The sequence below is a fragment of the Mirounga angustirostris genome, unplaced genomic scaffold (genome assembly GCF_029215605.1).
Source record: "Mirounga angustirostris isolate CCGP_5_RB_7025 unplaced genomic scaffold, mMirAng1.0.hap1 SCAF_4, whole genome shotgun sequence".
In the NCBI taxonomy this organism is placed as follows: Eukaryota; Metazoa; Chordata; class Mammalia; order Carnivora; family Phocidae; genus Mirounga; species Mirounga angustirostris.
In genome coordinates this window covers 46565784-46588790 of record NW_026991712.1, presented here as the reverse complement: position 1 = coordinate 46588790, position 23007 = coordinate 46565784, and the positions used below count along the sequence as shown (strand labels likewise).

Here is a 23007-nt window from a genome sequence, read left to right as displayed (position 1 = left end):
TACATAACTCCTCCTTCCCGGGGGTCTGCCTGACTCGCGGGCCCTCAGCGCGCGCGCGCACACACACACGCACACAAACACACCGGCGCGCGCGCGCACACACACACATATCTGCACATGAGCACACACACAACTCCACACACGGACGCGCGCGCTCTTCTTAAAGGAGACGGCTTGTGAAGGGGAACCGCTACTGTACCGCGCACTGGAAGTAACCAGACCTCCAGAAGGGCCCTGCGTTGGGACGAGGTCCTTGACACACCGCCCACCCCCTCTTCCCCGAGACTGGAACCCAGCAACCTGGGCGGCTCCATCCTTTCATCTCGCCCACCCCCTCCCGAGCGTCTAGAAACAAGTGCGCCCCTCCCCTGCGGGGACTGGGTGGGGCTCAGGCTGCGGACCCTGGCTGGGGCGGGGGAGCGGCCCAGGCCTGGTCCTGGAGAGTGGCTGGCGTCCTCAATCAAGCGTCCCTGGAAGGTCGGGGAGCGCTGGGAATCCGGGAGCGCCGAAGTCACTGCGCGCTCTTCGGGCGCTCGCGTCGGTTGCCAGGCTGGTCAAGTTTGGGAAGCCTGAGATGGCAAGTCCCGAGCGTCCAAAACTTTGTTGGGGTCCACCGACCGAGCCTGTGGCCCGTTGTTTCCCTGAATTTCTTCTACCATCGCTACAGCCCGCCTTTTCGGGCTAAGGGAGTAGGCACGGGATTTGGGGGTTGGTGCCTACTCAAATACAGAAGCGGGAAGAAAATGCTCACTTTCCAAAAATGTTCTATCCGGTGGACGTATGTACACACTGGGACCCAAGAGAGGGTCCCGGGCGTTAACAAAGCCCCGGGCCAGGGAGGGTGGGGACGCTGGAAAGAAACCCCGCTGCTAGAGCGAGGGGAAGGGCTGGGGAGGAAAAGAGGGGGCGCAGCCTGAGGAAAGGCGAGTAAAGCAGCCGGCAAGGGCGGGAGGAAGAGGCTGCGCGCGGACCGAGCGAGGGGAGAGGCTGGCGGGAGCGAGGAGAGCCGCAGGCCGGAGGAGGAGGCGGCTGGCCGGCGGCACAGGAGAGCAGCGGGCAGGGGAACTTCAGAAGAGGCTGCCAAAAAGGACTCGAGCCCCAGCAGTGTGAGGCAGTGGACAGCGGGGGCAGCAACCGCCAGCCCTTGGCAGGTGATGCTTTGGCTGAAAGAGAAAGGGGGAAGGGAAGCAGGCAGGCCTCTGTTTGGGGGCCACGCCAATAAATGTGCTTCTCCTTGGCAGCCAGCAGAGGGGAAGAGGAGCCCGCGGGAAAGAAATGCAGGAGAGGTTGAGAATAAAGGCTGCTCCAGGTGTGACAGCTACCTCGGTGAGGTGGAAGACGGAATTGACAAGGCAAATTTCATGGGTGAGTTGGTAGAGCAATAAATAAACCTGCAAGAGGTCATATTTGGTAAGCACATGAAAAACGTTGAAAAACGCTTTGCCAAAATTGCACTGAACTGTAATAATTTGCATACTAAAGAGAAACACAAGAAAGCTAAGGAATAGGATTTTGCAGCTAATGCTTTAAAAAAACTGAAGGAAATATGACCCACCTACTTTGACCCAAGACTCTCAGGGAGCCTTTTCTGGCGGTCTGCTCTACGCACAACATGTCCTATCCACAAAATAATTTTGAAGACATCATAAGAAGAAATACCTTATATTGTATAGCATATTAAAATTTGCAGAATGTTTTCACACATGGTATCTCATTTAATTCTCACAACATTCTTGAGGATTTTGTTTTTGTTTCACAGATGGAGAAATGACGGTTATAAAAGATATTTCCAGCAAACCATTCAAGTGGCAGATTTCAGACCTGAGTTTTCTGACTCCCAGTTCAGGGCAGTTCCTGCTACATGACAGTGACTTTCCATATAGAAATCCTTTTCTCCTTTTAACAGTTTTATAGCCCATGGGTTGAGATGATGTACATTAAAAAAAAAAAACCACACACAACGATTAGAAGGCAACATGAAAGGAAGACCATTATATAGAAGTTATACAGTGTTGTGTGCCAAAATGAAATAACAAAATGTGGTGGAGAGTATTTGTCAATAAATCAACAATCATTTTAATGTATACCTTATATTTAGCAAAGTGCAAAATTAGAGAGGGGAGAGAAACAAAAAAAAATTATACCCGTTTCCTAATCCTTGAGATACTATCGAAAGGAGGGAGAATTAAAAAATTTATGCAAGTTGTACATGAGAAAACCGTTCTAAATGGTGAAGTCCTTGCTAAATGAGCCAGAATATTAGCAGACTTTGTCGAGGAAGTGGAATGCAAGTTGAGTGCTGCTATCAGCAAAGAGGGATTTCTCACTGCAAGCAACCTGGTTGTTGAAGAAAATACCTGAGCTCAGAATAAAGAGATGTGGAGGATAAGATACGGGGAGGAGCTTGCAATGAAATATTGAGTTAACATTTCATCAAATAGTCAAACAAGGATTGCTAAACCATTTTAGATAGGAATAGGTACTAAGAAAGATTATCTTCAGAATTATGCACAGGATTGGCGATAGGGAGAAACTGGGTGCAAAAATGTAATGGTTTAAAAAGGTTGTAGTCCAGCTGTGAAACTGTAAGGGCCTATATTAGTGAGGTATCCTTGGAGACTTGTGCTTTTGAGGAGCCAAGAACAAGGAAATAAGAGTAGGGAACCATAAATTCAAAAGATAATCTCAAATCAATGATTTGTAATAATGATAAATTTTTACAAACATTTATTAAATTCTTTGGTGGGCATTCAATGAGCAATGAATGAATTAATGTGTGTTCAAGGTTCTAGAAGTTCTAACAGAAATAAAATAAATAAAATAAAATAAAATATTGAGACCGATATGTAATAATTATGGCAATGCTGTAAGGACTCAAGTAATTACATATGTGAGGTGCTACAGAACAGGGTGGAAGAAGGTAGTGATTTTCCTTGAGGTCCTTGGAGAAAGCATCACAAAAGTACTGATTTTCAAAGGGTATCTTGAAGAAAGTGTAGAAATTTATCGGTCAGATAAGAAACGGAAGGATATTTCAGACCTGTGTGCAATGGAGGAGTAAACATTACAAGATGAATCTGAAGAACTACAAATGATTTGTCAGGGCTGCAGACCAAGGTGTGTGTAAAGGTCAAGGTCAGAGGTTGCAGAGATCATATCAGAGAAAGTCCTGTGTGCCATTTCAGTCTTTAGACTTTTTACCCTAAAAGAATTCTTAGGAGAAGATACATGAATTTTCACTACATTTGTTGTATGTTTGCCAACTCTGTGGAAACAGTCACCTTTTAGAAGTTCTTATATTTTTTACTTCAAATGTTCTATTAAGCATTTAATATCTACTATCTTTGTAGACCTTATATCTGTGCTAGTCTAATAAGCCTGACGAAACAGTTCCCCATATGGACTCATCTGGGTACCTGTGGATATGTAATCACTTTCCTTGTCAGGTAAGTTTGTTATTCCATCTCTCATCTGTAATGTAGGCTTATCTTTTAAGAGTCAGAATTATGAAGAAGTTCCTACTCTCATATCTTAGTAGTGTTAGCTTCTTAGTTGGTGGTCTTCTTAGAGAAGAACTTGTTTTTCTATCCTCAGTAAGTTAAAATATAGAATATCATTCTTCCCTTTAGAGTGTTAATTAAATCTGTCCTCACACCTCTTGGCCCTTGCTGTGTGTGCTTTCTGTCACATACTTCCTTTCTTCTCACAATTTCACAAAACTAATGAACAATCTCAGAATTACATGTGAATGGAGAACAGAGAATCCAAAAAAGATTAAAGAAAATGAATAAGAAAGCCAAAGGAAAATAACAGTTGCCCCCCACAAAGGTTAACAGCAATTCAATAAAAATTACTTAGGAGAGAAAGGGTCTGAAGAAGTAAATGATATATATGACTCCCAAGAGACAAATGACAGATACTTGTAAGTGAGCAGTTGAGTGGCATGCTGAGATGTGTGAATGACTACAACTACCCAAAATAACGTTAGAGGTGAATAATATAATCATGGAACCCAATTTTTTAATGAACTAGAGCCTTAGATATGAGTTCTACAGCTTGGAAAGTTACATAAACTTGTTCATTCCTCTATCATTTCAATTTATGTGCTTTCTTCTCTATTTGCATCCATTGAACCGGCAGCTCTTTGTTTTGTTTTAATTCAGAGAATATTGAATTAGTGCTGAGCTATAGGCATTCTCTCATGCATCTGTTATTAGCAGGGGCATGCATATGTAGAACAGCCAGCTACAGCCTTATAATTTAAGGTGTGCCCCTGGTGGAACTGCAGGGTCTTAGAGCTTGTTGGAAAGGCTGATTCTCTGCTGCACCAAGATCCCCCTGTGATTCATACACAGGGTAGAGTTGAAAAGTTGCTAGCTATTATCACTGCCCCTGAAGATAGTGATTTTTTTTTCCGTTTCCTTCATTGACTTATGCTCTCCTTTATGAGTATCTCAAATATTTGGTTTTCTGCTCATTTATTTGTTCATTCTTTCCCCCACTGACCATTCATTAACCACCATAAAATACCAAGTGATTGAGAATGTAAAAAAGATAAATGTGAAGAGTTAAAGAGGGCCACCTCAGTTTGGTTAGGATCTAAGACAGATAAGAATGAAGTCTTGGATTTTATGGTTGTTTTCACTTGAATTTACCATCAACATAAATAAATAGCTAGCAGTGCAAAACTTAGAGATAAGATTTAGGTATAGGTGAGTGAGTGGAAAGGGCCTCCAGTGCCTCCCCATTTCTTCATCAGGCAGTACCTGAAGTTTGGAGGTCTAAGATGGCTGGGAAGTATGAGGGACTCACCAGATGAGAGAAGGAAAAAGAAAACCGGGTATACAGCCTTTCATACCATTAGGCTAGGGTGATGGGGGAGTCTTGTCTGTGGCCGTAGTTGTGTCCATCACCCTGTAAGGGCATTCCTCCAGCACTACAACTACTATGTTCTTCCCAGTGACCTTGGTGTGCTGTAACACACACAGGATTGGAAGCTCAGAGTCTAACTCTGTTCTTCTCTCGCTTTACCATCTTCCTCAGAAAGATTCTTTGATACTAAGTTTTATCTGTTATTTCTGCCCTAGTGATTTTCCCTACATGTCTAGCCTTAAGCCCAATCCCATGGCCTAGAATTCATATTATCACTTTCACCTAAAACTCAGTATGTCCCCAACCCACTTTATCACCTTTTCCTTAGATGGGGTATCCCTTAGTTCCCACATTTCAATCTGGACCCACTAGTTCATCTGTACCCATGTGCTCACTAAACCTTGAACCCCTCTGACTAATACTAATTTACACTCTAGGTTGAACCAGTCACCGGTAGCTGTCATGTCTTTCTGTCCAATACCACTTTGATTCATTCCTTCACCTGCACTTGTAGTTTATCACTGTCCCTTATAAATTCATACTCTGTCGTCTCATTACTAACCACTGCAGTAGCCTCCAGTATGTTGTGCATACATTTGTTCTTTTTTTTGTCTCCAACTATTCTTCATGCCAGTCCATTGAAGCATTCCCCTTCTACTAATCTTAAATATCATGTTCAGCATAGACATAGCATGTATAAGTTGGAAAGAAATTTTTAAAGTTCTCTCCTTTAAATTCCTCATCATTCAGAAGAGGAGATTGAGGCTCAATAAAGAGACTGAAGTTAAATAAATCCTGTGACTAGTTGGCAAAAGTAATGACACATATATTCTGACTTATAGCTGAATTGCTTCTCTAAAAGAAAAAGATTCATTGTAAACTACGTTAGGCATGCAGGAAAACACCATGAACAAACAACCCAGGTTAAGACATAGTTTCATTGCTGTTTCGCCCAGACCATATAAATAATTGCCATAGACTAAAATTGGATAATGCTCAATGGATTATCAGACTTGTCATGATTTAGAATGGGGTGACAGATCTGATGAGAAAGGACATATTATTCTGTAGGTGGCAGTCAGCTAAGCACCCAACTCTTGGTTCTGGCTCAGGTCATGATCTCAGGGTGCTGGGATTGAGCCCCATGTTGGGCTCCTCACTCAGCAGAGTCTGCTTGAGATTTTTCTCTCTCTCTGTCCCATCTCCCACCCCATGCTTGCACTCTCTCTCTCTCTCTAATAAATAAGTAAATCTTTTTAAAAAATGGGGGAAAGGAATTGAGGAACCTTTAGACACTGCATAGCTTTAGGAAAATTATATTTCTAAATTTCATTTTCTTCATCTATAAAATGGGATGTCACACTCTTTGGGCAGTTGTGAAGATTAAATGAGATATGTGTAGAAGCTTTCTATAAATTTTGAAATGCTAAAAAACATAAGGAATTATTACAGCATGTGACTATGTCATGCTATACATAGAGAAAGCAGGCAGCAAAGATTCACTGGGACTGTAGTTAACAAAGGAAGTTAAAACAAGTTAGAAATGTTCAGAGTGAAGACACGATGAGAATATTCCTAATAGGTTATATTAGAGAGTAACAAGTGCTGTGTGTTTCATTGGTATTAATAGAAATGATAAAGGTTTTCATTTCTTAGCAAAAGAGAAGGAGCTATAGAATGGAGTCCTTAACATTGTTATCAAAATATAATTAGCCCCCTTTGAACTATTACATACTATATTAAATGTACTTTTCATTAGTTCATGGGCAAAGAAAAGAAAATGGAAAGCAGAATGGAAATTAGATTGGCATCCATAAAAGCCATAAGATAACAATAAAAATGTATGATATAGAAGTGAATATTTTATATTAAATTAGAGGCATTGAATTGGAATTTAAACTTATGGAGTTCAGAAAATCTTTTATGAGCTAATTTCCCACAGTAATGAGAAACTAAACATCTAAGTTGAAATGTCCTTTTCTACATATAAGAACAAAAATAAAAGTGAATTAACCCATATCACTATAGTTATAATTAGAGGAAAGACAGTAATAGAAAGGTGAGAAAAGATGTTGAATAATCTTAGTTCTAGTGTATCTAGTGCTTCCACTGTATGTTTCATGATTTTGAAATGATTTAATCGCACTCCCTTAATTCTAGAATAGGTAGAATCATTCACATGTTGCTTATTATTTTTTATTTTTTTTTTAAGATTTTATTTATTTATTTGAGACAGAGAGCACATGAGAGGGGGGAGGGTCAGAGGGAGAAGCAGGCTCCCCGCCGAGCAGGGAGCCCGATGCGGAACTCGATCCCGGGACTCCAGGATCATGACCTGAGCCGAAGGCAGTCGCCCAACCAACTGAGTCACCCAGGCGCCCCATGTTGCTTATTATTAACAAACTTAATATGATAATGAACTTGGTTGTCTACTACAACTTTTGCTATCTGACTCACTCTTTCCCTCTTCATTGAAGAGTAGAGCATTCTAATGGTCTGGTAGTCTAATAGGGAATTACTATTTCATACACATTTATAAAATCTTTGCCCCCAAGAGATTCATTTAATCTATCATACATGTTAGATGTTGTCATTGTTTATTAATATCATTAAGATATCTGGTTCCATTTTTGTTGGAATAGTGTTTCTAGGCAAGGCCAAAAATAAGTGACTCATTCATTGCAAATTATAAAGTAATCAGTATCTGGAAATCTGGAGACTTATAAGAATTTATTTCTTCTTTGAAAAAATTAGCTACAATCATTTCAAATGAGCTAAGACTTATGGAATTTGTGAGTATATAATCAAAATATAAGCAGTGTGATTTTAATATAAGAGCATAAGTCAATGTCAAATCATAATTTGATAATACCGTTAGTAATTACTTAGCTTTTTGGTGAAATATGTGACTATTCTCTATAAGATTAAAACTTATTCATCCAAATAAAAGTCTTAAAAATGAAAGAGAAACATTTTTTTCTTCTATATCAATTGTCATCATATATTTCTAAGTAAAATTATCATCATATTAACCCAAGGAGTCATGAAAATATTTTATGCCTTGGCTTAGACTCTTATAGTTTCCATAGGACAACCAAATATACTACTCAGAGATACAATTTAAGAGTTACTATAAAAGGGGTACCTGGGTGGCTTAGTGGGTTAAGTGTCTGCTTTCAGCTCAGGTCATGATCCCAGGACCCTGGGATCGAGTACCTCATCAGGCTCCCCTGCTCAGAGGGGACCCTGCTTCTTCCTCTGCCCCTCCCCCTGCTTCTGTGCATGTGCACACTCTGTCTCTCTCTCTCTCTCTCTCTCTCTGTGAAATAAATAAATAAATAAATAAAATCTTAAAAAAAGAGTTACTACAAAATAATTCTGGAACATGATAACTCTTTTGGAATTTTAATTTATCCTTATCAAAGGTACATCTGCATTTACCCATTTTTAATTTTACTTTTTAAAAATTCTTAGTCATTCTTTTTTTTTTTTTTTTAAGATTTTATTTATTTATTTGACAGAGAGAGACATAGCGAGAGAGGGAACACAAGCAGGGGGAGTGGGAGAGGGAGAAGCAGGCTTCCCGCTGAGCAGGGAGCCCGATGTGGGGCTCGATCCCAGGACCCTGGGATCATGACCAGAGCCGAAGGCAGACGCTCAATGACTGAGCCACCCAGGTGCCCCAATTCTTAGTCATTCTTAAGATAACTTTTATCTTCTACCTTTAAAGAATCTTACTCAGATGTTTGTTTTACCTTGGAAAATAAGGTAATGAAGTTAGCTGGATATAATTTACATGAAATTTTGCTTAATTTTAAGCTTTCATTTAAGTTGGATTAAGACCAAACCTCATAGGACTGTGAGGACTCAATTGTTAATCTAAAAATTATAGAAACACTTCATTGAATGGAAAGGAGTAGATGCCTCATTTTATGCTCTCACCCAATGAAAACATTTATTCTAACTATTCCTAATAAGTAGTCATTCCAAAGATGGGAGTTTCACTACTTTCCAAAGCAAAATATTCAGTGGAGCTTCCAAGTGCATATGGCCTTTAGGATTTTGATCAACTTGTCCATAATTTGTCCATATCAAAATTATATAGATTTTCATAGCTAAAATAATTTTTGAATTTTAAAATACATATATAATATCCTATCAGCAGAGCCATTTAAATACCTTCATTTAAAAATGAAATTAGGGGAGGGATGCCTGGGTACCTCAGTTGGTTAAGTGTCTGTCTTCAGCTCAGGTCATGATCCCAGGGTCCTGGGATCAAGTCTCGCATCAGGCTCCTTGCTCAGCCGGGAGCCTGCTTCTCCCTCTGCCTACCCCTCCCCCTGCTTCTGAGCTCTTTCTCTCTCTCTCTGACAAATAAATAAATAAAATCTGGAAAAAATGAAATTAGGGGAACCTGGGTGTCTCAGTTTGTTAAGCCATGGACTCTTGGTTTCAGCTCAGGTCATGATCTCAGGGTCATGAGATGGAGTCCCACATTGGGCTCCAGCTCAGTGGGGAGTCTGCTTCTCTCCCTCTCCTGTTCCTCCACTCACCCACTTGCAGGCATGCAGGTACACACTCTCTCTCTACAATAAATAAATAAATCTTAAAAAATAAATAAAAATAAAAATGAACATTAAAACATGAAAACTCTTGATTTGGGATTCTGACCAGGAGCAGAAAAATATATCTGAAATCTCCTCATGAGCCTACAATTGTTTTAAACAAAATAATACATACATACAGTTACCATAAAATGTTAAGCTCAAGTTTTCTGGGGACTCTGTAAAGATTAGCTAGTTCATTTTCCTATCTGGGATTTGAATCCTCTCTACAATGTCCCCAAGATTTTGAATTTAAAAAACACCTTTATTACATCATAATTATTTAAATATTTATGAGCTCTTACTAAAATTCCATTCTAAAATTGAATGTAAAATGTTCTCTTTGCAAATGAAATCTATATTTTCCGAGTTTTATATGGTTATATTTTTGATCCTTTGTTATTATAACATAATGGCTTAAGATTATTAAATTCAATTTTTAAAATTTTCCAAGTTTTATTTGTCATTGATATATGTACTTAGCTGTACCTTAACATTAATCATAAAGCAGGACTTTATTTCTTGCCTCTTGGGGTATGAATATATTGTGTAAAGAATAAGATTAATACCTTCCTTCAGGAAAGATATCATAGGCTTACTTTAATGAATATTAGGTCCCTATACAAAACCACACATTTCTGCTATTTTTTTTCCCTATTATAGAAAAATATTGTGACCTTTTCATAAGAAGGCACTGCTGGTTATAAGAATTGCACTGAGATAGTAGTCTGGAGACTACTTCTTACTTCTAGCTCTGTCAGTAAATAGCTGACTGAATTTAAGGTTCCCAGCCATTCTTTGCTCTATATACTCTTTTAGAGAAATGAAGACTTTGAAATCAGAGGATTTCTGAAGTATCCTAAATTTCTCAAACACTGTGAACATATAAATCAGTGTTAACTCAAAATCCATATTCAGTACCTGTATTGCAAGAAGTCAGAATTTAAAATATTGGACTAGGTATAAACACAATTTAACCTGAATTTTTTTTCCATTACTTTAGTTAAGTTTCACACTCTGATTGTACTAAGTAAATGAAAATATTTTCTAGCTTACTCTGAATTAAATTCAAAGGAACACATGGACTGATATAATAGTAAGGTGTTTTTATACCCACACGAATCTTCTTGATTAAAAGCTATTCTATGCATGTGTATCTGGCTGTGTTGGTGCAAGTGTGGCGCATTTGCCTGACTTTACCACTAGGGGTCATCATAGTGTGTATGTGTAAGGGGAGGAAAGCTTTTAAGCCTGTCAATGTTTTGTTTTGTTTTTTTTTCTAAGTAGGTAAGCAACACATGATAATCACTTTGCTTCATGAATTATATAACTTAAAAAGAAAACTTCTATGTAAAAATAGCTTTTCATGTTGACACGTATGTGAAATTGTTCTACCCTAAGGACTACTACTTTTATGGAAGAAGAAAAAAAATCATGTTTTATACCTATTCCCATTCAATCACTTAAGATTCAGCATCTGCTGAATTGCAAACTTCTTGTATTTAATTTTTCTTCTGTACGATCAGTTGCTTAAGGAAATTAATAAAATTTCCAAGTAGTTTAGAATAAGTAGGTTATTGATTTAGTATAGACTACCTATTTTAAACAAATATTTGTGATTTTAATTCCAAAAAAATGAATTAAAGGTAAGTTATAATAAATAAAATATAATACTAAATTATCATAAAAGTGAAAATAGGTAGTTTTATGATGACAAGTATAATATACATCAATAAAAAACTTTATCAATTTAATTTGGCAATTTCTAATCTTCTTGATGTGAATGTTGTCCACATCTCCTTGGTGGAGTTGTGCTAATGTTAAAAATTATAAAATGATTTTGGGGATGCCTGGGTGGCTCAGTTAAGCCTGTAAATCTTGATTTCAGCTCAGGTCATGATCTCAGCATGATTTCAGCATTGTGAGAAGGAGCCCTGCTTCATTGTTGGGCTCCTCACTCAGCAGGGAGTCTGCTTCTTTCCTTCTCTCTCTCTCCCTCTGCCCCTCCCCCTGCTAGTGCATGCACTCTCTCTCTCTCTCTCTCTCTCAAATAATCATTCAAAAAAATTATAAAATGATTTTCAACACTGCTTGATTAAGAAAGCATGCCTATTAGACCTATAAAAATACTTTAGTTAAGATTGCCATATTCAATGTATAAAAATACAAGACTCATGGTTAAATTTGAATTTCAGATAAATGAATTATTTTTAGTATAATTATTTCCCATGCAATTATTAGGATATACACTAAAGAATTAACTGTTGCTTATCTGAAAATCAGATTTGACTGGGTATCTTATATTTTATATGGCAAGTCTTCTTTGGGTATAAAGAGGTACAATAACATAAAGCTATTCTTGAATTATATATATACATTATATATAATGTGTATATATGTGACATACATGAGAGAACTTCACTTCATTTATCTGGAAGTCAAACGTTAGACTCCTTAAAGCTAAATAAAGAAATACCATTGGGCGCCTGGGTGGCTCAGATGGTTAAGCATCTGCCTTCAGCTCAGGTCATGATCCCAGGGTCCTGGGATCGAGTCCCGCATCGGGCTTCCCACTCCTTGGGAGCCTGCTTCTCCCTCTGTTTCTCTCTGTCTCTCATGAATAAATAAATAAAATCTTATAAAAAAAATAAATACCATCAAAATTACAGGAGAACAGGCACGGGAGGAAGGAAGATTGGAAGGGAGGGAGGAGGTGCTAAAGGAAGAGAGAGAAACTAAAAGGGAAGGAAGAAGAAACTAACAAATGTTCCTGGTTCTGTAAAAGTGACCTGTGAACATCTAGCAGCTGAAAGTAGCCAAGTACAATGTAAGAAAAAGGATTATGCTTCATGCTTAGAAATCGGTATACCTTGGAGGGAAAAGATGGTGGAGGAGTAGGGGACCCTATTCCAACCAGTACCCAGAATTGAGCTGGATATCTACCAGACCACTCTGAACACCCACAAAATCAGCCTGAGATGTAAGAAGATAGGTCTGGATCTCTACAAACAGAATATCGCAGGTGGTTCATTTTGAGGTACAAACAGGGAGCTGTGATTCTGCTGGCATATATTGGAGGATAAATGGCAGTGGGAGGGAGCCTGGCCATGGGAATCCTACACCGCTGGTGAGCGATAGCTTCCTGCGCTGGGGAGGGGCACAGACTCGGAGACTGGTAGCGGTGGGGAAAGGACTTTAGGGCAGCCCCCGGGATGGAAACCTGGAGCAGTGGGGTTGCACGTGTGAACTGGGGACGGCTGGTGGTTTTAGAAGCAAAAAGGGCAGAGACATGCCCCAACCTGGAGGTGAGGACTGGGAGCACTGCTGAGGGACACAACTCAGAACGCTGCAGTTTATAGCAGCACAGACAGAAATGGAGATAGTGTGGGCTAGAGAGCTCACGGAAAAACAGACTGCGATCTCTCTGCTCTGAGGGTTGGAAATGGTCTCTTGTGCTCTGACTCTCTGAAGAGAGATGGAAAGCCACCAGGGAAAGCCACCAAGGAAAAAAAGCCCCCAAAAACTGGTTTCCACTGAGCTCATCCCGCACCACAGGGAGCAGGGCAACTCTGCCCAAACAGGGTTGCCTGAGTACCAGCGTGGCAGGCCCCTCCCCCAGAAGACAGGCTGGGAGAACAAGAGGCCAGCAACTCTAAGGTCCCTAGAAAACAGGTGCATCTTGCTTGGGTTGTGGTCAATAATTTGGACTCTATACATTCCCTCAACCACCCCTCAACAGAATAACTAGGAAGAGTTACCCCCAAAATAGGAAAGACTCAGAGACTATGACTTATGCCACAGATTTACAAATGGATGCAGATATAACCAAGATGTCGGAGATGGAATTCAGGGTAGCAATTGTGAAGATGATAGCTAGAATGGAGAAATCGATTAATGGCATCATAGAGTCTCTAAGGGCAGAAATGAAAGCTGAATTGGCAGAACTTAAAAATGCTATCAGTGAGATCCAATCTAATCTAGATAATATAACAGCTAGGGTAAGTGAGGCAGAAGGACAAATTAGTGATTTAGAAAACCAATTAATAGACAAGAAAGGAAAAGAGGAGGCCAGGGAAAACAACTCAGAATCCATGAAAATAGAATCAGAGAAATAAGTGACACCATGAAACATTCCAATGTCAGAATTATTGAGATCCCTGAGGGGGTGGAGAGAGAGAGAACTAAGAGATATATTTGAGCAAATCATAGCTGAGAACTTCCCTAATCTGGGGAATGAAACAAACACTCGTGCCCTAGAGGCAGAGAGGACCCCTCCCAAATCAAGGAAAACAGGCCAACGCCCCGGCGTAAAACTGGCAAATCTTAGAACCAAGGAAACCATCTTAAGGGCAGTTAGGAGGAAGAGATTCCTTATGTACAGAGGGAGGAACATCATAATAACGTCAGACCTATCCACAGAGACCTGGCAAGCCAGAAAGGCCTGGCAAGACATATTCAGGGTACTAAACAAGAAGAACATGCAGCCAAGAATACTTTATCCAGCAAGGCTGTCATTTAGAATGGATGGAGAGATGCAGAGCTTCCACGACCAGCAGAAACTGAAAGAATATGTGACCACTAAGCCGTCCCTGCAAGAAATATTAAGGGGGGTTCTATAAAAGGAGAAAGACCCCAAGAGTGATATACAACAGAAATTTACAGGGACAATCTATAAAAACAACGTCTTCACAGGCAACATGATGACAATAAATTCGTATCTTTCAATAGTCACTCTCAATGTGAATGACCTAAATGCTCCCATAAAATGGTACAGGGTTGCAGATTGGATAAAAAGACAGGACCTATCCATATGCTGTCTACAAGAGACTCATTTTGAACCTAAAGATACATCCAGACTGAAAGTGAAGGGATGGAGATCCATCTTCCATGGCAACAGACCTCAAAAGAAAGACCTCAGACAAATTAGATTTTAAACTAAAGACTGTAGTTACAGACACAGAAGGACACTATATCATTCTTAAAGGGTCTATCCAACAAGAAGATCTAACAATTGTAAATATCTACGTCCCCAACATGGGAGCAGCCATCTACATAAGCCAACTGTTAACCAAAATAAAGAGTCATATTGATAAAAATACATTAATTGTAGGAGACCTCAATACTCCACTCTAAGCATAGACATATCATCTAAGCAGAAAATCAAAAAAGAAACAAGAGCTTTGAATGATACACTAGACCAGATGGACCTCATAGATATATACAGAACATTCCACCCTAAAACAACAGAATACGCATTCTTCTCGAGCGCACATGGAACTTTCTCCAGAATAGACCACATACTGAGTCACAAATCAGGTCTCAACCAATACCAAAAGACTGAGATTATTCCCTGCATATTCTCAGACCATAATCCTCTAAAACTGGAACTCAATCACAAGAAAAATTTGGAAGAAATTCAAACACTTGGAAGCTAAAGACCACTCTGCTCAAGAATGTTTGGGTCAACCAGGAAATCAAAAAAAAAAAAAAAAAGAAGAGCTTAAACAGTTCATGGAAACCAATGAGAATGAAAACACATCAGTCCAAAACCTATGGGATACTGCAAAAGCAGTCCTAAGGGGAAGATACATAGCCATCCAAGCCTCACTCAAAAAAATAGAAAAATCCAGAATTCACCAACTAACTCTACACCTTAAAGAACTAGAGAAAAAGCATCAAATGATGCCTAAGCCACACATTAGAAGAAAAATAATTAAGATTAGAGCAGAGATCAATGAGTTAGAAACCAGAAACACAACTAGAAGCTGGTTCTTTGAAAGAATTGATAAGATCGATAAACCACTGGCTAGACTTATTCAAAAGAAAAGAGAAAGGACCCAAATTAATAAAATTATGAATGAAAGGGGAGAGATCATGACTAACACCAAGGAAATAGAAACAATTATTAGAAATTATTATCAACAACTATATGCCAATAAATTGAGCAACCTGGATGAAATGGAGGCCTTCCTGGAAACCTATAAACTCCCAAGTCTGAAACAGGAAGAAACTGACAACCTGAATAGGCCAAAAACCAGTAACGAAATTGAAGCAGTGATCAAAAACCTCCCAAAAAATAAGAGTCCAGGGCCTGATGGATTCCCTGGGGAATTCTACCAAACATTCAAAGAAGATATAATACCTATTCTCTTGAAGCTGTTTCAAAAAATAGAAACAGAAGGAAAGCTTCCAGACTCATTCTATGAGGCCAGCATTACCTTAATCCCCAAACCAGGCAAAGACCCCATCAAAAAGGAGAATTTCAGACTGATATCCCTGATGAATATGGATTCCAAAATCCTCAACAAAATCCCCGCTAATAGGATCCAACAATACATTAAAAGGATCATCCACCATGACCCAGTATGATTTATCCCTGGGTGCAAGGGTGGATCAACATTTGAAAATTAATCAATGTGATAGAACACATTAATAAGAGGAGAGAGAAGAACCATATGGTCCTCTCAGTTGATGCAGAAAAAGCATTTGACAAAATAGAACATCCCTTCCTGATTAAAACTCTTCAGAGTATAGGGATAGAGGGAACATTCCTCAAGTTCATAAAATACATCTACTAAAAACCCAAAGCGAATATCATCCTCAACGGGGAAAAGCTGAGTGCCTTTCCCTTAAGATCAGAAACACAACAAGGATGGCCGCTCTCGCCACTATTGTTCAACATAGTACTAGAAGTCCTAGCAACAGCAATCAGACAACAATAAGAAATAAAAGGTATTCAAATTGACAAAGAAGTCAAACTCTCTCTCTTTGCAGATGACATGATACTTTATGTGGAAAACGCAAAAGACTCCACCCCCAAATTACTAGAACTCATTCAGCAATTCAGTAATGTGGCAGGATACAAAATCAATGCACAGAAATCAGTTGCCTTCTTATATATTAACAATGCAACTGTAGAAAGAGAAATTAGAGAAATGATTCCATTTACAATAGCACCAAAAACCATAAGATACCTTGGAATAAACCTAACCAAAGAGGTAAAGGATCTATACTATAGGAACTATAGAACACTCATGAAAGAAATTGAAGAAGACACAAAAAGATGGAAAAGCATTCCATGCTCATGGATTGGAAGAATAAACATTGTTAAAATGTCTGTGCTACCCAAGCAAGCTATACCTTCAATGCCATCCCAATCAAAATTCCAATGACATTTTTCAAAGTGCTCGAACAAACAATTCTAAAATTTATATGGAATCAGAAAAGATCCTGAATTGCCAAGGAAATGTTGAAAAAGAAAAACAAAGCTGGGGCATCACGTTGCCTGATTTCAAGCTATATTACAAAGCAGTGATCACCAAGACAGCATGGTACTGGCACAAAAACAGACATACAGACCAGTGGAACAGAATAGAGAACCCAGATATGGACCCTTAACTCTATGGTCAAATAATCTTCGACAAAACAGGAAAAAACATGCAATGGAAAAAAGACAGTCTCTTCAATAAATGGTGCTGGGAAAATTAGGCAGCCACATGCAGAAGAATGAAACTTGACTATTCTCTAACACCATACACAAAGATAAACTCAAAATGGATGAAAGACCTCAATGTGAGACAGGAATCCATCAAAATCCTAGAGGAGAACATAGGCAGTAACCTCTTTGACATCGGCTACAGCAACTTCTTTCAAGATACATCTCCAAAGGATAGTGAAACAAAATCAAAAATGAACTGTTGGGACTTCATCAAGATAAAAAGCTTCTGCACAGCAAAGGAAACAGTCAATAAAACAAAAAGGCAACCCACAGAATGGGAAAAGATATTTGCAAATGACACTACAGACAAAGCACTGATTTCCAAGATCTATAAATTAATTCTCAAACTCAACACCCAAAAAACAAATAATCAAGTCAAAAAATGGGCAGAAGACATGAACAGACACTTCTCCAAAGAAGACATACAAATGGCTAACAGACACATGTTCATTATCATTAGCCATCAGGGAAACTCAAATCAAAACCACATTGAGATACCACCTTACACCAGTTAGAACGACAAAAATGGACAGGGAAAGAAACAACAAATGTTGGAGAGGTTGTGGAGAAAGAAACCCTCTTACACTGTTGGTGGGAATGCAAGTTGGTACAGCCACTTTTGTGTGGGGGTTCCTCAAAAATTAAAAATAGAGCTACCCTATGACCCAGCAACTGCACTCCTGGGTATTTACCCCAAAGACACAGATGTAGTGAAAAGAAGGGCCATATGCACCCCAATGTTCATAGCAGCAATGTCCACAATAGCCAAACTGTGGAAAGAGCCGAGATGCCCTTCAACAGATGAATGGATAAAGAAGATGTGGTCCATATGTACAATGGAATATTACTCAGTCATCAGAAAGGATGAATACCCAACTTTTACATCAACATGGATGGGACCAGAGGAGATTATGCTAAGTGAAATAAGTCAAGCAGAGAAAGTCAATTATCATATGGTTTCACTTATTTGTGGAACATAAGGAATAGCATGGAGGACTTTAGGAGAAAGAAGGGAAAAATGAAGGGGGGGAAATCGGAGGGAGAGATGAACCAAGAGAGACTATGGACTTTGGGAAACAAACTGAGGGTGTTAGAGGGGAGGGGTTTGGGGGGATGGGTTAGCCTGCTGATCAGTATTAAGGAGGGCAGGTACATCATGGAGCACTGGGTGTTATACGAAAACAATGAAGTGTGGATCACTACATCAAAAACTAATGATGTATTATATGGTGACTAACATAACATAATAAATAAAATTTAAAAAAGAAATAAAAAAGAAATTGGTATACCTCATACCAGGTGTAAAGCAATACTCATAAAAACAAGCAATTGTACAAAAACCGAGAATTATGTGAGAAACAAAAAGAAAGCAAAAAGAACAAAAGGGAAATGATGGAGAAAAGATCAAAGAAGTTGCCAAGAGCATAGGTAATAGCAATAGGAATGGAAGTCTTGACAGAACTGGAGATCCAGTGACTTAAATCAGCTGCAGTTCCTGTGAAGATATAATTGGGTGCGTCTTTCATTCTCAGGAACTACCATGAGCATGCATATAGTGTGCCACATTAGATTCGTATGATTAATTGGCTAACTCTATAGAATTCTAAGAGTAGAAATTAAGAAGGTGATGGCAAAACCATTTTTAATTCAGATGACCACCAAGGACACAAATCTTGCTTGCCACAGATCTGCAGCTTTTAATGGTACTTGCCTAAAATCACATAGCAAGTAGAGGGGTAGTCATGCTTCAACCCTATGTTTTCCAACAAAAAGCCCATATTTATTTCATGTAGCAAAATTAGCATTCCAACCAATAGATTTATTTAATCAGGAGGCAGATTCAATATAGAAGAGATGAGTTAAAACAAAATGCAGTAGAGGTGTGTGACTTGCATGGTAATGAATTCATGGACAGCAGTCCCAACTTAACTATGTTTTAGAATACAACTAGTGAAAAGATTAGAGAATATCCTTATCATAATCTCATTCTAATGGAAAAGACAAGAATGATTTATGTTAAAATACTTAGGAGTGAGTTATGTGCAAAAAGATACAAGGAAAAGTCTGGGAGATTAAATTAGATATGTCCATTACCTTGATAGTGATCATGGGTATCAGAGGTGTTTCCATATGTCCAAATTCATCAAATTGTACACATTAAATATGTATAGTTCTTTATATATCTATTATACCTCAAAAATCTGTAATTTTATTGTGTTTTGATTTTGGAAGCCTGTTCACTTTTTTGGGGGGGGGGTCAATTTCTCCAGAATGTGTTGCACCTGCTTAATCTGGTAAAATTCAGAGGTATCATTATTTCAGCAAATTTCCTTCTGCCATATCATTGAGTATTTTTGTTTCATTTGTTTTATTCCCTATTCAGAAATATGTGCATGATGGATCTCCTTTATCTTTCATATATAATAATTTTTCTTTAGTCAACCATTTGTTGCTTTCCAGTCCATTCTCATTGAATTTTTTCAAGTTTTCAAGTCTTTCATCTACACCATTATGATACCCTTTCTCTTTTTAATGCTTTTAATATAGCATGTATTGATAATAGACTTATTTTTATATTTTTAATTTTTTATACTTTTTAAAAAATATTTTTATTTTCTTAAATAATCTCTGAACCCAATGTGGGGCTCAGACTCACAACCGCAAGATCAAGAGTTGCATGCTGTACCGACTGAGCCAGCTAGGCACCCTGAGTCATTTATTTTTTTTTATTTTATTTTTTTATTTTTTAAGATTTTTTATTTATTTATTTGCGAGAGAGAGAATGAGAGACAGAGAGCATGAGAGGGAGGAGGGTCAGAGGGAGAAGCAGACTCCCTGCTGAGCAGGGAGCCTGATGTGGGACTCGATCCCAGGACTCCAGGATCTTGACCTGAGCCGAAGGCAGTTGCTTAACCAACTGAGCCACCCAGGCGCCCGTCATTTTTATTTTTAATTAAACAGGCAAATGAGAATAAATTAAGCTATTAATTCCTAAATAATCCATGAAAATATTTATGCTGGTACTCAGGAATTCATCTAGTTTTTCTATTTTCTCAAACCATTTTCCCCATACTTATTACACGTTGAAACATCTCAACATTCTGGATTTGTATATCAAGTAGAAAACTAGTGAGAGGTGCAAGTGTTCATCTAAATAAAAATCTTTTACACTGAAGAGAAAAATACTCTTACATTCCATAAATTTTTGATATGGTCTTATTTCCATGCAAGAGTTATTTAATAAGCACTTAGTGTGTGCAGATTTTGTGCTAGGCTCTAGGTACTGTAATGAATAAGCCTTGATCTTTATCCTCAAGGAGCTAGCTGTGAAACCTATTCAAAGAGATAAGAGACATCCAGAAGAGCCATGTTATTTCATTTAATTGTTTATTTAGTAGAAGTGTGACTTAGTGCATAGAAAACAAGGTTTGATGTCAGGTAAATGGGGAAGACACCTGGCTCCTCCATTTACTTGCTGTTATATGTTAAGATCTCTGCTGAATTGGACCAAAATAAGCTAGCTCATAGGGAATTTGTATTAGTATATGACCCTGGTAAAAACTAAAAACTGTCAATTAATGTCAGTTTCCCCTTTCCTTACATAGGAACTTGTGAGATTCAGTTGGTCAGTTGGACCCCTGGTTGTCACCATGTCATGTGGCCCATGTCTCAGGAGGACTCACCTTATAAGGTAGGGTGCTCTTTTCCAGTGATTCTCCAGTCAAAATGCTAAGGTGTCTTGGGTGGTGAATAAGATGTCTTGGGTAGGGACGCCTGGGTGGCTCAGTTGGTTAAGCGTCTGCCTTCAGCTCAGGTCATGATCCTGGAGTCCTGGAATCGAGTCCCACATCAGGCTCCCTGTTCAGTGGGGAGCCTGCTTCTCCCTCCACCTGCTGCTCCCCCTGCTTGTACTCTCTGTCTCTGACAAATAAATATAATCTAAAAAAAAAAAAAAGAGATGTCTTGAGTAATGTCTTTGGTCAATGTCATGAATCTGGATCATTATTATCATATTTCCTAATAATTTCAATATTATTTATAGACAGGAAGCACAATTGGTTAGTAAGAAGGTAGACGTATTCATCAATCTAATTTGCCTACACATTTCTTAATCCAAAAGAAGGCTTAAGAAGAAAAGTGTATTTCTAATCACCTCATTTTATAGCCCCCAAAATTAATTGCAGATAATTCGAGTGAAATTGTTCAAGGTTAGACCAGCTGCTCTCTTAACTCTTACTTCATTACTTTTTCCATTAAATCATTTATTTGTTACATTTGGAAACTATAGACCCAAAGATTTGAGGATATAGAACACATGAGCCTATGTAAAAAGATTACTTTTTGTTAATTGTTCAAACATCATGGATTTCCTCTCTCTCTCACTTCTTCTAGATTGAAATAGTTCTTCAGGTTGAAGAAGACAGAAGTGAAACAAAATTTGAATACTTCATCTCTGTTGATAGATGACTTAAATGAAAATCACCCCTGAAGAGTATGACTGTTTCCATCTATTGTATTTTTCTTACTCTGAACATAGCTTTAAAAATCTCAAATCATAATTTAAAAAATCTCAAATCTTTTTGTGTTTAATAAATGTAACTACATTGTGAGCTTTGTTATCAAGACATCATTATTCCTTTTCATTATATTTAAAAAATATTTGCTTGATTATATGCTTATATGCTGAGCACAATTGTAAAAATAATTACAAATTCACAAAATGTGTTGTTAATGAAATCACTACCTTAAATCAGAATTTACGATCTAAATTGTGTAAAAAATGGTAGTTTTTAGCTAGTAAGAAGTAAATTACTATAAAGTGCCACCTTTGAAGGGAAAAGTACTGTTCCATCCCTCCAAAACAGGGTTTCAATATGTAATTTTGTGAAACAACTCTCCTCACTCCATATGGACCCTATTAAGTCACTACTACAATTAAATAAAAGCAGATGTTACCAAATACAATACTTGTTAGATCTCTTATCTAAAGCATGCTATTACATGGTAAACATGTATTAATCTATTTCAGATGAGGATTTAAGGCCCTCTGAGTATCAGTAACTGCCTCCTTCTTTCGATGTCACCAAGATACATCAAGCAGGAACTCGCCAGGTTTTCTTGACACTGTCCAGCTCCCAGGCAACCCCCCATGATTTGTTTCTATCCTTTCTTGTTCAACAAACATTTTAGCACTGCTTCTCAGAACACAGAACCATAATGTTACTAGCTAATTTGGGGAATATAAACAAGTATTTGAACTTCAATAAAATATATTAAAGAGACATTCATTCATTTTAATTGCATAGATAACAGCACGAAACTTACATGGGAAGTATTTATTAGGAAAGATATTCTTAATTTCCTAAATGAGTCTATGACAATTTTTATCAAAATTATGAATTATGTTTAGTGATAATTTCACATTACTGTTATTGTTAGGGAACAGTTTGCAGTGTATCTCTTGTATATCTGCATGTCTCATGAGTGAAGGACTAACTGCTTTTGTTCGGGACTTTGTTTTCAAAGATGTTTGCATAATGATCAGACTTGGAAGGCATATTGTTTCACTCTGAAGAAAAGAGTAGGCTTGCTTGCTGCTCAACATAATAAAACAAGGATTCCTACATAAGCAAAGGGCAGACATGCTTACTTCCTATTATAGAAGATTCAAGTTCCTTAAGCTTAGGAGTCCTCTCTTGAAACCCACTGTTTGCAGTGGTCATCTTGCCCTCTTCATGTCTCCCTGGAAGAATTGGGATTCATGTAATGTATGCAAAAATTCATATACTCTGGCTACTGGTACTGTTATGAGAAATAAGTCCTTTATCTCTGAATTGGGAGTCTTGTGTCTTCTCCCAGCATCCATGAAATCTTTGTCTCTGTTTCATGGCAGGCTAACTTTACTACCTTGCAAGTTGGGTAAAATCTCAACCCCTTCACAGTTCTTGAAAGATGTTTCAGCAATGAAGTGGGATACAGAGAGAGAGACAAGGATTTCTGGTAGAGTAAGAATGAGAGCCATGCAGGTTGACA

The 23007-nt window shown here is 38.3% G+C and overlaps 1 long non-coding RNA gene across 2 annotated transcripts; it reads left to right on the top strand.

Annotated features, from left to right (window-relative positions):
• Window positions 1-78: 78 nt before the first annotated feature.
• LOC123860518 (uncharacterized) lies at window positions 79-21929 on the top strand. 2 transcript variants are annotated; one of them, XR_010410612.1, is made up of 5 exons: window positions 79-355; window positions 1242-1365; window positions 3351-3446; window positions 20580-20665; window positions 21367-21929. It is a non-coding gene; the product is annotated as an uncharacterized LOC123860518 (long non-coding RNA). The 2 variants fall into 2 exon arrangements; XR_006794695.3 differs by lacking the exon at window positions 79-355 and adding an exon at window positions 390-577.
• The last annotated feature ends 1078 nt before the right edge of the window (window positions 21930-23007 follow it).